Consider the following 14,795-nt stretch of genomic DNA (forward strand, 5'->3'; position numbering starts at 1 on the left):
GAACTTTCCCATTAGTATTTCCCAGTTTCCTCTTAAACTAAACTGATTCTCACTCTTCTTCCTTTCCTCATTCTTCTCCCACCCACACTGCAATTCACATTGGCCATTTGGTGGCAGTAGTTGTTAATTGCCCCTTCACAGAGATGTCTAATTTATTCTAAAGTTTAAGAAAATAAGGATTATGAATTACAGTTCTTTGCATTTTTGTACTTAGTTTAGTTGTTCAATATTTTTAAAAATAATTTAACGCTCTATAACCTTGGATTTGTTGTGCACAGATGGTGGTTGAAAAAACAAATAAGATATCTTTCATACTCATAAAATACTACTTTTTTTCTATGAGGAGATATGACATCTGGGCAAAGTGTTATAGTATTTCTCACCTTTTCTAGGCATTACAAAAAAAAAAGCAGTATTTAGGGATTTCAGAATTATAGATGAATCCTAGTTAAAGTAAATTTTCTTTCAGAAAGTATTACCTTCAGGCCTTTGTAAGAAGAGTATCCTCCTTTGGGCCTCATGCTTTAGAGAGTGCCACACATTATAAGCATACATACCCAAATTTATAACAGAATACATGGATACACCATCACCTGGGGTCCAGCAAACGGAGTCCAACCTGTGGTTTTAAAAGCAGGCTCTCAAGTCAAACCTCCTTCAGGTCCCAAATGATCAACTCTTCAAACCTCTTGTCATTTGTCCCCAAAACAAAAGGTGACTGCATAAGAATGGTATAAAATGGCATGAGGCCCGCTGCTGCTGACTTTGTTATTCAGGAAAGATCTGAGCAGCAGAAGAGTTAGGTAAGAGAAAACACAAATTAATTAACTTGTCCAGTTCTTCTTCTCAGTATGGGTGCAAAAGATTCTTGCATAATGAAGCATATTTCCCAGCTGTTGCTGAGCATCCACCTTCATCTCCACAGGTACCAGGTGTGGCAACTGGACACATTCATACTTAAGTAAATTAACAAATTTAAATAGGTGCACACAGAAGCTAGCAACAGTCTGCAATATTAAACATTAAAAATTTTTAACTTTAATATATGTAAGTCTATAAGCAATATGTATGAGCAATGATGCTGGTTGTTTACATTACAATATGGATTTAGATGTTGCTTTAATTAAAAACACGGTATGATGACTCAAGAAACGCTGTCTAACTTGGGGTCACAGAAAATGTAACAGTATTATGCTTTTTAAAATATTGATTATAATATGACTAATGACTTTGCCAAAATAAAGACAAGAAAAAATGTCAAATAAACATATGGTAATTTGTTAATTATATGTTTTATTTTATTACTTATCCAAACAATGCCAGCTGGTCAACAAAGAACACTCAGATATGCTCAAAAATACACTTAGTAATCTTGGATACTTGGCCAACTTTTAGACACGTAAACATCATAGTCTTACACATTTTTAAAATTTTGACATTATATAGCTATCAGGGTTTTTAGCTAAACTTGTATCTTAAATATTTATATAAATAGTATGTAGATTTAATTCATACTTCAATCCTACGCCTTGCAACCTTGCAAGTGTTAAAAGTAAGTCTAATTATTAAGACACTTTGTAGATTCAAGACAACTTTGAAACATATGGACCAGTTGAAAGTTAGGACTGGGCAATAGTTAAGGCGTGACCACCAAAGAAGAGCAAAGGTGCAAAGCTGGAATGCCCAGGGCACGCTAGAATATAGCATCTATGAGAACATCAAGTGTGTCTGTTTTTTTTCACTTGTTTTAATGGATCTTTAGGGGCTAGAACATTGTTTGGCACATAGTAGACACTCATAACAATCACTGATGAAAGAATTAATGAATGATAGCAAGAGTCAAATTTTTGACTAGAGCATACACTACATAGAAGAACAGTGGGAAATAAGGCTCACAGGAGCAGATGATGGGCATCAGAAGACAGTACAGATGACTTTTTTTATTAATTCATCAGTAAGTGGAGCAACATTTTGTGATAGAGGTTGACAGGCATTATCTCCCCTCTCTCCTCTTTTTAAGATGAGGTCAGCCTTGTTCTGAGGACATCTTCATGGAAAAGAGTAAAGAGGTTATTGGGAAAAGAAAAGAAAGGAGAGAAAAGTTGCTTGAAGGATCTTTTCAGGAGACTTTTCAGACAAATTTAGGTGTGCCTCTTGAGGTCTTATTTGCATAAGGGCTCAACACACTTCTGGTAAGAACAGCTAGAAACTCTTTAGAAATAATCATGAGCTTCAGGACTGAGATGTCTAGACAAAGGGGACGGATAGAGGTCACCTCCTCACCTCTTGGGGAGCGTTTCCACAAAACACAAGAAACTCATCCTGAGTTGTGGCATGGTACAGAGCTGTGTCCTTGTCCAGAGAAAGTGGTCAACACAGCGCTCACAAGGGAGCATAATTTGGAGGGCAGTGTTGCCTGGATTCACTCGCTGTTCCCTTTGATTCAGCCCTTGAGAGAAATTTGCTAAGTTCCCTATGATAGAATAGCATTAAAAAGAAATAAAAGAGTGATTCAAATTAAGGAGTCCAAATATTAAGGGAAAAAAAATGAGAGAAGTTTCGCTATAGATCCTATCAAAAAATTGTAATGCAACATAGAAGCCTGTTAGTGTAAAAGTTGTTAAAACTATGAGAACAGAAAAAAAGAGAGCAAATTACATGAAATATTCACTTCTCCCAAACAGTCTAAGTTAATTGTTCCAGTTTTAAGGTTTTCTCCTCAGCCAAGTTTCTGTAGAATTTCCACTTTTAGTTCATAAACATTTTCTTGCTAAAACTGAGGCTTCAGTATATGTCTCTTGACCTGGGTTCACGTTTTATAGCTGAAAAAATATATGAAACCTCAAAGGAAATCATAGCCAAATTGTTGAATTTTACTTGGTTTAGGTCAGAAAGCAAGAATCCACAGAGCTTTATGTACTTTCTAGCTGAAATAAAGAAATACCCAAGTTTGTCCAAAACTTGGCCAAAATCCACCAATTTATCTGGGGCCAAAGTTTTCAGTTAATCTGGCACAAATATGGAGTTTTTAATGATACCTGACACCAGGTGAATTTTTTAAATGATTTTAAGGCTAACATTCCTAAGGCTATAGAAAACAAAAATTTTCCATTGCCTAAATATTCATTTAACAGTTAAGAATAAAAAATAAAATTTCTTAAAGCAATCCGTCACACAATACAATTCTTTTATATTTTAAACTGGTGATTTTCCCAAAGTAGGCAGATAATAATTTCATACTTTCATGTGACTGAAGTCTCAGTTAGGACTTTGTCTGAAATGTAAAATCAAAGTTCAAATATTCCTCTCCTAGTTACTGATTCTTTCCACCCAAATTTCATAAGCCAAGGTCAATAAGAACAAAATGGATGAGTGAATGGAGATTTTGAAACAACAAATTATTTATACTGTGGTTATGATTAAGTTATAAAATAGGGAAGGAAAATGAAATTCTAGAAACCAGCTTTATGAAAGCTGACAGTTTGTTAAAACCTAGAAATTAGAAATTCCAACAGGAACACAAATTTTCTTAGTTGTAAACCATTACTAAACTGTTGAGAAGTAAAGTCTGACTTTCTATAATGGGGAGAAAGTAAAAGATAAACTTAAGTCAGGTTATCTTCCTCCCAATGTATATTTTTGATGTTTCCGCTGGGGATTAAGTGAACAAATCTAGCAAGCTATTTCTATGTTCCCAATACATCTACCAGAGAAGACATTAATTTTATTCTCTAAAGTTAATAACTTAAGTGAAACAAGCAAGCACAAGAAAGACAGCTGAGGAATTACCAGAACACAAAATAAATTATAATTCACATGCTAGATTTTTTTAATTGTAAAGAAAGTTGTAGGCTAAATTTTAAGAACAGGTAGGTTTTAAGTTACAGACTGATCTAATAACTCTTAGTAAATGACTGTTATGGACAGAAACTGAGTGAGGTTGTACACAGTTTGTGCTGTTTGAGAAAAAGACTGATGGAGTATACAGATGTATACAGAAGGGGAAAGCCAGTGAAATTCAGAAAGCAACAATAAAAGTATGTTCACAGTGCAGTGACAGCAGCCGAGAAAGCACTAGACTCAGCCTGGAATGAGGAAAGCTGGGGTTGGGGACAGGGGAAGCCTGCTTGAAGGAAGCTAAGACACTAGACACATTAAAGGAGAGGGAAGCTGTTCTAGACAGAGACACTATATGATCAACAAAAACAACAAGCTGTAAAGAGTAAAGTCTGTGGGTTATGGATAGGAGAGGGATCAAGAAATAAACAGAAATACTTATCAAGAAATACTTGGAGGTAAGCACGGAGAGTTGAACTGGGGCCGGATATGGCAGTATAATGGGTTGAATGGTAGCCCCCCAAAAGATAGGACATATCCTAATTCCCTCCTATTCCCAGAACCTCTGAATGTTAACTGTTTGGGGAAAGGATCTTTGCAGATATAACTAAGTTAAGGATATTGAGATTTAAAGATCATCCTTGACTGTATGGGTGGACCCTACATGCCATGACAGATGTCATAAGAGTAAGGCAGAAGGATATTTGACAGACAGGGAGGAGAGAACACAGAAGAGGAGGAGGTACGGTGCAGATGGAGGCAGAAATTGGAATTTTGCAGCCACAAGTTAAGTAATACTAATAGCTCCCAGAGCACAAAGAGGCAAAAAAAGAAAAATAATAAAAATAAACAGATTCTCCCTTAGAGTCACAGAGGGAGCATGGTAATACTAAGGCCTTGATTTTGGACTTCTTTCCTTTAGAACTGTGAAAGAATAAGTTTCCATTGTATTAAGAAACCAAGTTTGTGACAGTTTGTTAATGGCAGTCCTAAAAATCTAACACAGAGTGTCTGGAATTTCACAATGAATCCTGGCTTGCGCTGGTGGGCAATAGTTTTATTTTGTTTTGGAACTGGGTTAGAAGTGAAATATAAGGCCGGGCATGGTGGCTCATGCCTGTAATCCCAGCACTTTGGGAGGCCAAGGTAGGTGGATTACCTGAAGTCAGGAGTTCAAGACCGGTCTGGCCAACATGACAAAACCTCTTCTCTACTAAAAATATAAAAATTAGCTGGGCATGGTGGCAGGCAGCTGTAATCCAAGCTACTCAGGAGGCTGAGACAGGAGAATTACTCAATCCTGGGAGGTGGAGGTTACAGTGAGCTGAGATTGCAGCACTGCACTCCATCTAGCCTGAGCGACAGAGTGAGACTCTGTCTCAAAACAACAACAAAAAAAAGTGAAATACGAGATTGGTAGCAAGTTGGGGCAGACATTATAGGAGAGTTAACCTGTTAACAGGTGCAGCAATCTGAACATTTATCTCCACAAAATTTATTGAAATCCTAACCCTAAAGGCAGTGGAATTAAAATGTGGGAACTTTTGGTAGGTGATACGTTCACAAGAGTGGAGCTCTCATGATTGGATAAGCGCTCTTATAAAACAGCCCTGTGAAGCTAGCTAGCCCTACCCTTCATGTGAGGACACAGCTAGGCACTGTGTATGAGGAATGGGTTTTCACCAGAAACTAATCCATCAGCATTTGGTCTTGGACTTCCCAGCCTCCAGAACTATAAAAATGAATGTTTGTTGTTTACAAGCCACCTAGTTTATTAGTATTTGTTATAGCAGCCTAAATGGATTAATGCAGTAAGAATTCAAGAAAGCAGTCATTTGTTGTCAAACATAATTTTCAAAATCTTAAGACAACATAATTCTCATATAGATGCACAATTGAAGTTTTATGGAATTTGTTAAGGAAATCAGCAAGATGCAAAGGGCATTTTTTGGCTGGCCATTTTACTAAAACATACTGATCCATGTATATAGAGTCAATGAAAGAAAGGAAAACTGGAATGGGATTGCTAAACTAGAGTAACAACAACAAAAAACAGTACTGTCTGACAGGGCCAGAGACCATGAACTTTGAGGTGATCTTTTTTACTGGGCTGAAACTATTTCCATTACTACTAGAAAAATAAACATGTGCACCCTCTTGGCTTTCTGCAAATTAAGATCTGTGCTTACAAAGCTATAAACTGTTGTCATGGATACCAGTAAATAACAAGTCAAGGAAAGTTACATACTTAAGACAGAAGACCTTTAGGTGAGCTTGTTAGAAAATGCCATCACTTAACAATGCAAGTCACGTAGTTATCTTTTCCCATGCTTCCAAGTTTTGGATAATAACATTTTCTTATTATTTGGCTCTTAGGTTGAATCAAAAATAGAGGAACAAGCATATATTTTAGAGACCCTGCTAAGAAAGAATTTGTAAGACTAATATGTATCTCATTGTTAAGAAAGTTAAGTAAGTTATTACATGCCAAGTCCTTGGAAGAGTACCTTCTCCAATATTTCCTGTCATTATCTTACATTATCCTGATATAATTTGTTTGGAAAGTCTTCTAGAAGAACATATTTTTAGTGAGATACATTCATATTTCTATATTCAATAATATCTGAGTAACTACTAACTTTTTTTCAAGGATTTTTATCTTATTGCTAGAACTTGAAACTGTTGAAGGGTTAATGTATGAAATAACAAAAGAATAAAATATTATATAATAAATGTTAAGCATATATTAAAGGTCAAAATATATGATTCCCTTCTTATATAGGTCTGAAATGTGCAGTTTCTCAGAGTATTATGCATGTACTTGGGGAAGTTAATGAAACATGATTACAAAGCTAACAAGATACTAGATTTCATAGATGACCAGAAAGGAGAATTCTGATTTTTCTCCTCCTAAGGAGAATGTAGTAAGGACAAAATTAGAAAAACTTTGCCCTCAAAACAACTTAGTAACAAGATGAAATTCCTTGGAAATATGATACAAACAGAAAACTTTGTTGGCAGTTGATGAAAAAATATAATTGTGATTTTTTTGTTAAATAAAACAGTTTGGTGCTTTTAAAAGGAGCTATTAAATATAATAGCAACTTCTATTTTAGTGGCTACGCAGATGAAAACTTTATGCCAACTTATATAATTAAACTTTAATTTTGACACTGGAATTTGTCCAGTACTATACATACGACATGACAGACATAGAAACTTGTTTCCAGGATTCTACTTCTTGCCCACAAATTCAATGAAAGTACTTACATTTAGTTCCCACAGGACCTGGTTCATAACTAGTATAGCATTTATGGTATTGTATTACAATTTTTCTCACTGCCTCCACAATAGAATGATAGCTCTTCAAAGACAGAAACCATGTTGTTTTAATGTTATACAAAATGTATAACACAGTGCCTGACCCACCCTAGATTCTCAATTAATAAATTTTAAATTGTAAAGGAATGAAATAATTCCAATTTGTTGGGTACCAGCCCAGGCTCGTACATGGGTACTCTTAGTCCCGGCGGTGACGAGGGATTGAGAAAAGGAATTAAAACGAGACACAAGAGTAGAATTTACAGCATGGGTCCAGGGGACCAACACAAGTGTGGGAACTGCATTGGCCCCGAGCTCTGGGCTCCAAACACTTTTATTACGTGCATAACATCACTGATCTTATGGGCGTGGAAGGGGAGGATGAAGGGGTAGGTACGACAGCCAGGTGGAGAGCACTTGAGATCCTTCTACGACATGCTAAACTAGTGCTCCGAGCATTTAACAGCACTTGAGATCCTTCTAAGACATGTAAACTAGTACTCTGAGTTTACCACCAATTATTATCAGGGTGCAGCTGCATCAGAAGCATAGCAGATGAGGAGTCAAGGGGGTCTGACCACACCTAGTGCATCAAGGGGCTTTTACCTCCTGAGCATTGAGGACATAGAGTAATTCAAATCACTCCATATTCTGAGAACCTAGGCAGAGCCTGAGGTGGTCCATAATCTCTGCCCTGCAAGGCTTTTCTCCTCCTTGCCAGCTCCCATCTGCAAAGACCCTCCCAGATCTTGTGAGCAGAGGTCACCTCCCTTCTCAGAGATCTTTGCATAAGCTCTCTTTATGAGGCCCTCATGCAGTCTCCATGTTGAGAAGGCATTCATGGGACCAGAGCAGCATTCCCTGCTCTGCAACCACCCCGCGGTGTTCCCCAGTGTTACTGCGCTCTAGGATGGTCAAAAGACCTTAGGCCCCCTGTTGCCGTTTGATTTCTAATTAACTGTACCAATAATATAGTTTAGTCTGGTGTATAAACTTCACCGTACTCTGAGCCAAGCAAGCTTATAATTATTTAGCTAGAATTAACATAGGTCTTCCCCTGGCCATCTTGACCCATACAATTAATAAATAAATGAAAGGTTTGGAGGCATCTTCCACAAAATGAGGTTAAGGTAGGTGTGCTGATACTGTATATATAATGATACCTCTAATGGTGACTTACTTCGCTTTGTTCCATGACTGCATGAAAGATCCTTCAAAAGAAAATATCATTCAAAGGTTATAATCCAAACAATTGATCATTTTCACATATATCACTATCTCATTTTATATACTATAAATAGAATATGTTATGTTTAGATATATAATACACATTAATATATAAATATGCTAGTTAAAAGAGTGACAGATTTTCTTATATTAACTACTGTGTAAGAATGAATTTGGCCTTAGTCCAAAAATAGGTCTGGCCTTTGCCCCTGGCTTTCAGGAGGTGACCACTACACCCTTGGAACTTCTGCACCATAGGAGTGTATTTGTCATTCATAACAAACCCTCAAGCACACCTGAACAGTTTATGCTAATGAGGTGATTTATGGTGGACCCCTTGGAACACATGGTATCAGCAGCCCAACCTCCAGGGAGGCAGGAGAGCTAGAAATATGGCAATGATTCAATCAATTATTCCCACATAATGAAGCTCCCACAAAAACTTCAGATACTGAAGAGCAAGTGAGACTCCCTCCTGGGCAGTACTCGTTGAGTGTTGTCTCACATAGCAGCCTGGAGGAGGTAATGCCATCCAGGATTCCACTGGGAGACGACCGGAAACTTTGCCTCCCAGAATTTACCCAGTGTATCTCTTTCTTTGGTCAGTTCTAATTTGCCTCCTTTCAATATAAAACTAATCACAAATATAGCACTCTCCTGAGTTCTGTGAGTCATAAATAGCAGGTTATCTTTAAAACTGAGTGTGGTTTTGGGAAATCTCTGAACTTGAAATTTGTGTCCAAGGTGAAGGCAGTCTTGTGGAGACTGTTCCCTTTGATGTTGGCAGTTTGGCAAACTCCTTACAACTACTTAGAGAAGATAGTATTTATGTTTCATTTCTCTTTTGCACTTTCATAGAGAAGAAAACTATCATAATGGGAACTCTAATGAAGTTCAAAAGCAAATAAGAGAAACAGGTGCATGAGGAAGGGGAGCCCAGAAGATAACAGACCATAAAGAAGTCTTAGAGTTAAGAAAAAGAAAAAGTGCTGCTCAATCTTTGCCATATTGTTTGAATATTTGTCAAATTGTATGAGTAATAGAATACGGAGAGAAATGAGTCATGTCCATCACTTGGTAAGCCTGGGAGCAGGTGGGTGAAGAGAGGGACACTAAAGAATTAGGACTTACCTTGATTTAATTAGTATCCTCATATCACCTAAGAGTTCACAGAGCTCAATGTGGAAGAATGAATGTGCCCACTTGAAATGAGTAAAATATTCTTTTCATAACAAAATGAATGATTTGGATAAGTTCGTTCTTCCTACCTCACAAAGGGAGGTGATGAACATCCTTAATAATCAAAGGTATTGCCACTGAAAATGAAAATCCTTTTATTGTAAGTCCTTCTTTTGAAGAGAAGGACCGTATTTTAAACATTGTTCTATATCATATTATCTATTTTGTTTGAGTTTCTTGCATTTTTTCTCTATGAATGATTTAAAAGATACCAAACAAACTCATAATGATAGGGCACATGAGAATGTAACATTCACTACGTGCTTGAAGAACAACCATGCAGGGATTGTCAATCAGGGCTCCAAACTAAGATATTTAAAGAGTAGCCAACAGTCAGGATGGGGAAGTCAAATTTTAGGGACTACAGAATTCAAGGAAAGGTCAGGAATGTGGGAAATCTTAACTAATCAAGAATTTAGGAAGGGATTTAGGGAGTCAATCAGGCAGCTCAAAACAGAACTATACAGCTACTGGGATATGCAGAAGGGTCATGTATGCTTATCGCCATTTTACGAGGAGGCTGTCCCATTCAATAAAATTTTATTAAAAATTGGGGAAATTTAGCACCTATTCTCCAAAAGCAGAAAAAAGGACAGAGTGCCTCTGTGACAATGTCTGTCTATACAGACTTGACTACAGGGATTTATGGAGGGTTCAGTGTGCAACAAAGTCTAAGATGAAAAGCGAAAGCCATTGGCTATTTTTTACTCAAAGCGGAGCTCTAAGGAATGGTATAGTACAATACAAAATTTTGTTGTTTAATCAGTAAAATTTAAATCCCTTAACACAGGATCAGCATATAATAGAAACTCAAATGAGGGACTCCTATGACAAAATGAGGGGAAAACAGCTAATTCAAACTAAAAGAATTAAAGGAGACAATACAAATTTAAGTCTGCTAACTGTATAATAAATATATAATACTTTTTGAACATGCTGTTCCCTCTACAAAGAATGCAGACACATTTTCCTCTTTGTCCAATTAACTCATCCATCAAATGTCAGCTCCAGTGCCCTTGTTTTCCCAAGAGAAGCGTCATTTTGTCCCCAGTAACTTTCCTTTATTTTATATTCTCATACAAATTTGCTCTTTCTTTTTTGTCTTATATTTCAATTGTTAACCACATAAGCATTAATATAATACCTTTCTCAATGACAAAACTCTAGGTGCTACATTTATTTTTATTCACTATTCACTATTTTAACCCTAGCAACTAGAATATAGCTTTTCTCATGCCAGGAGTTCAAACATATGTCTTGGGTGCATAAACGGATAAATAAATGAATGTCATCACCAACAGAAGCCATAAGTACACTTTTAACTCCAATTAAAATATGCAGAATAAAATGTGTTTGTCCATAAAGATCAAATTAACACATAGAAAAAATCAGAAGAAAATGAAGGACAAATACAGAATACTACTGAAATTTCCTCTTTCAGAAATTAAAAAAAAAAAAAAGCAATAATTAAAACTGGTGACTTCCCTTTCTTTGGGCAATGTCGCCTCTAAACCCAGTTACTGAAATCAGACCACATAATGAAGTAAAACTGTACAGTAATTTAACTGTGCCAATGGAGGATGCTTTTAAAAACAGCCTTAATCGTGTTCCCATTACACTCAGCAGCACTATTCCCTTCTGGAGCTCCCAGTTGTAATTGCAGTGAGGAGAGTTGGAGAAGAACTTGGTGGAAATGATTATAAAGCAGGGAAACAGATACCATGATGAAAGCCTAAAGGAATCAGGATTATTTCATTCCCAGAAAAAAGCTGGCAAATTAAATAATGGAATCATATGGGTGGTGAGCAGCTGCTCTGCATTCCCAATGAACATAGGTAAGGGAGGAAGGACTCAAGCTCAGCATCAGAAAATCCTCTTCCAGGCCAACATACCCTCTATCTTACCGACACATGTAGCAGGTAACCTCCCACTTCTCAATGCTCAGCCTCTTCTATCTCTTTCCTCATGGCTCTCCTTACAGGTTTTTTTCTGGAAAACAAACAAACAAACAAACAAAAACTCTCTGACTACAAAAGTTTGTGAAAACTCTCCCATGCCACCACCCTTATCCTCTACAGCAATTATTTTAATCCATTGTCTCTGAGATATTTTTAAAGCATTTGATTAAGAAGGCTCAAAGGGTCTCAGATTTCCTTAATGTCTGAAGTCAAAAACAAAAACATATCAGTGTGGATGAAACATATATATAATTTTCCATACTATTGGGATACACACTCAGGAAGGCAAGATTTTTAAGGGAACACAAGCCTGGTTGTGTTGTTGTGGATTGGCTCAAATCTAAATTCCTCTTCCTGTCGTTTTAAGCTCCTTGTTACTAGCAGTCTTGATTGGAGGCAGGTGAGTGAAGACGATAAGGATTAGGTTGCAACACTCCTTTCAGACTTAGAATAACATGTCCTTGAAATAACATTGGGTCATCAATTTTTATTGAGCTGCATAAGTGCACCAACTTACTGCATAAACTTTCTTCCCAGCCCTGGGCTTCTCTTCCCTTTGCTGCTACTGGCAAGTATCAATATGAGTACAAAAAAGTTGAAAGTGAAGGGGGATATATGGTATTCAGATTATCCTATCTGAATTCAATATTTGTAGCCACTGATAATCCCAATTAGGAGGCAAACCAAATGATTGTTTTCCTTTACTGACTCACCGCCCCCAAATGCCCCTAACAACTATTGATTTCAGGCCTTATTCACAAAAGAGTGCTTAATATATTGTTTAAATTTGGGGTCCTGGGAGCTATCATAAGTTTTTCCTCTACATCTTTGTCAGGTTGAGTAGACAGTGATAAGATATCTTGATATCACTGCACACTTCAAGCATAACAAATGGTGATGTCTTTTCGGGAAAGCATCCTCGTTGACGCAACAAATCCTGCAATACAATGATGGACAAGACCAAAGTTCAGTGTGTTTTTTACAGGTTCCTATTTTCTATTCTCATTGGCTCAAAGAAAACAGTGACAAATATTATGAAAAGTCATATACAGTTTCAACGAAATAATTGAAAATATTCCCAGTTCTAACTTCAGTTACAAATTCTGTTTAGGTACCCTGACCATTTTCCCCCCATGTTACCTGACCAAATTAAGGTAGAAAACAAATCTAGCAGAGATGTGCCTGGTGGAAGCCAATTACTAAAAAGTGTTCCCTAAATGAAAAAAAGTCTTTAACAAGTTTCTTATACAGAAAGAGAAAAGACTAATAAAAAGATACTATTTTGCTAGTGAGGGTCAATTATACATATTACTACTAAATTGAGATTATCAGGAGCTTTCTGGCTCTTATAATTTATTTATACCTACATGAGTTCTTTTTCTTAGTAAATATTATTAATCTGATAATCAGAAATAGAATTACTGTTAATTTAAAACTCATTATAAATCTTACAGCTTAGTATAACAGTTTATTCAATGTCCAATAGCTTATATTACAGGAACTCAAGTAAATTTATTTCAGCATCAACAAATAAATAACAAATAAAACTAGCAGATGGTCAAAACCTTCATTACTTTTACCTAGAAATGTAGAAATGAAACCTTTAGCAGGGTCACAACTCTTCATGAGGACAACAGCTAGAGGCATGCTCTCCAAAGCCTAAGAATGCTTTACCCTTTGCATTCCAGTTGTGTGCATGCTTGTGTGCGATATGTGTGTGTGTTTTACATGAAGAGCAAAGGTTTTATTCATTTCCACGAGTACAATTAATCTTTGGAAATGCATAATAATATCTATCTTTGCACTGAAAAGTTAAAATCTAAAGGGAAAAATATGAAAAAACAATTAAGGAGGGATTATAATAAGACCTGATTTACAACCTTAAGTGCACTATTCAAATATTCTAATAAGCCACATATTTTGCGTGATTTCATTCTCCTCAGATAGAACTGAACAGAAGAAAAGTTGTGAATAACAAAAGCCCCTACCATCACTCAAATGAAAACAGACAATGGGAAAAAAATAATCTAAGCAACTTTGGGGCTCATTACTAACAAAAGATGTTATTTCATGTGACCACCTTTTTTTTTTTTTTTTTTTTTTTTTTTAGCATTTTCCTCTAGAACCAATGAATGTAAGGTTACCATGGTGTTTCATCTCTTGGTCTGTATTTATAGACCAGATTTGGCTGGGAGTGGGAGAAATGACTAGGTCAGAGTCCAGCTAGAAAGAATTTATGCCATGCTTCCAAGTTTCTTATTGTTTAAATATTCATGTTTCCAAAATGCATGTAGTAATTAAAGTAGTGTGTTCTACTTCAAGAAAACTCATATTTCATATTGGACACTACCCATGGTAACACGGAATAGAAGTGCATTTCTGTGCTTTGCTACACACGCTTTTCATTTAGTGTCTAAAAGTGATAGTCATGTGATAGGCAACCAACAAAAGCAAGTTGGCAGGAAAAGTCCTTGGAAGTGTAATGTCATTTTTAATAAGTAATGTTACCAAAATAGATTAAACATAAATAGGTCAGGGATCCCTCCTCAAAGCCACATAGGAAAATTTCACTCAAGCTTGTGATAATCAAAATGACCTTTTATTCATGAGACAGGATAGTAAAAGTACAAGAAATGCAACTGCCTCTTAGGCTAAATTAAATCCACTTTCCTATTGTGACAGGCCTAAAAGGAATCTTACAAATACATGGCTATGATTCAGTAATATCTTGTTGGCTCTCTATATTTTTCCTCATTCTTACTATTTGCTCCCTAGTTTGTCCCCCTCTACATCCACAGTAAAATTATGTAAGTGGGAGACATCACTTCACCTCGTACTTCTGAATAAAATGAAGCTAAAACTGCAGAATTAGGGAGCTGAAATGAAATAAATAGGACTATTTTTCCAAGATAGTTTTCTCTTATTTGATTTTAATCTATCAAATGCTCAAAAAAGGTGCTGGACACATCCTGCATTGTCACTAATCCTCCTTGTCACTAATAAGCTTGTGATGTAAATAGCAGAGACAGCATCAAAAACCAGGTCTCTCAGACTTCAAAGCCCATGTTTTTTCCACCAGATTAAATTTCCTTTCTTCAGGGGCCATATTGGAACTCCAAAAGGGTACAGGCTTGCGATGTTCCAGCTAAACTGTGTGAGCAAAACAGCTTTGCACAGTCCACGGGGCCAAAAGCAGAAGACAGTTTCTTGCAT

At 36.5% G+C, this 14,795-nt stretch overlaps 1 long non-coding RNA gene across 1 annotated transcript; it reads right to left on the reverse strand.

The window, feature by feature from the left end:
* Positions 1-242: 242 nt before the first annotated feature.
* LOC116560838 lies at positions 243-3,123 on the reverse strand. The gene is made up of 2 exons (XR_004273161.1): positions 2,284-3,123; positions 243-941 (listed from the first exon to the last, which is right to left on the reverse strand). It is a non-coding gene; the product is annotated as an uncharacterized LOC116560838 (long non-coding RNA).
* Positions 3,124-14,795: the final 11,672 nt, after the last annotated feature.

The sequence above is a fragment of the Sapajus apella genome, unplaced genomic scaffold (genome assembly GCF_009761245.1).
Source record: "Sapajus apella isolate SASKATOON/1434 unplaced genomic scaffold, GSC_monkey_1.0 scaffold27, whole genome shotgun sequence".
In the NCBI taxonomy this organism is placed as follows: domain Eukaryota; kingdom Metazoa; phylum Chordata; class Mammalia; order Primates; family Cebidae; genus Sapajus; species Sapajus apella.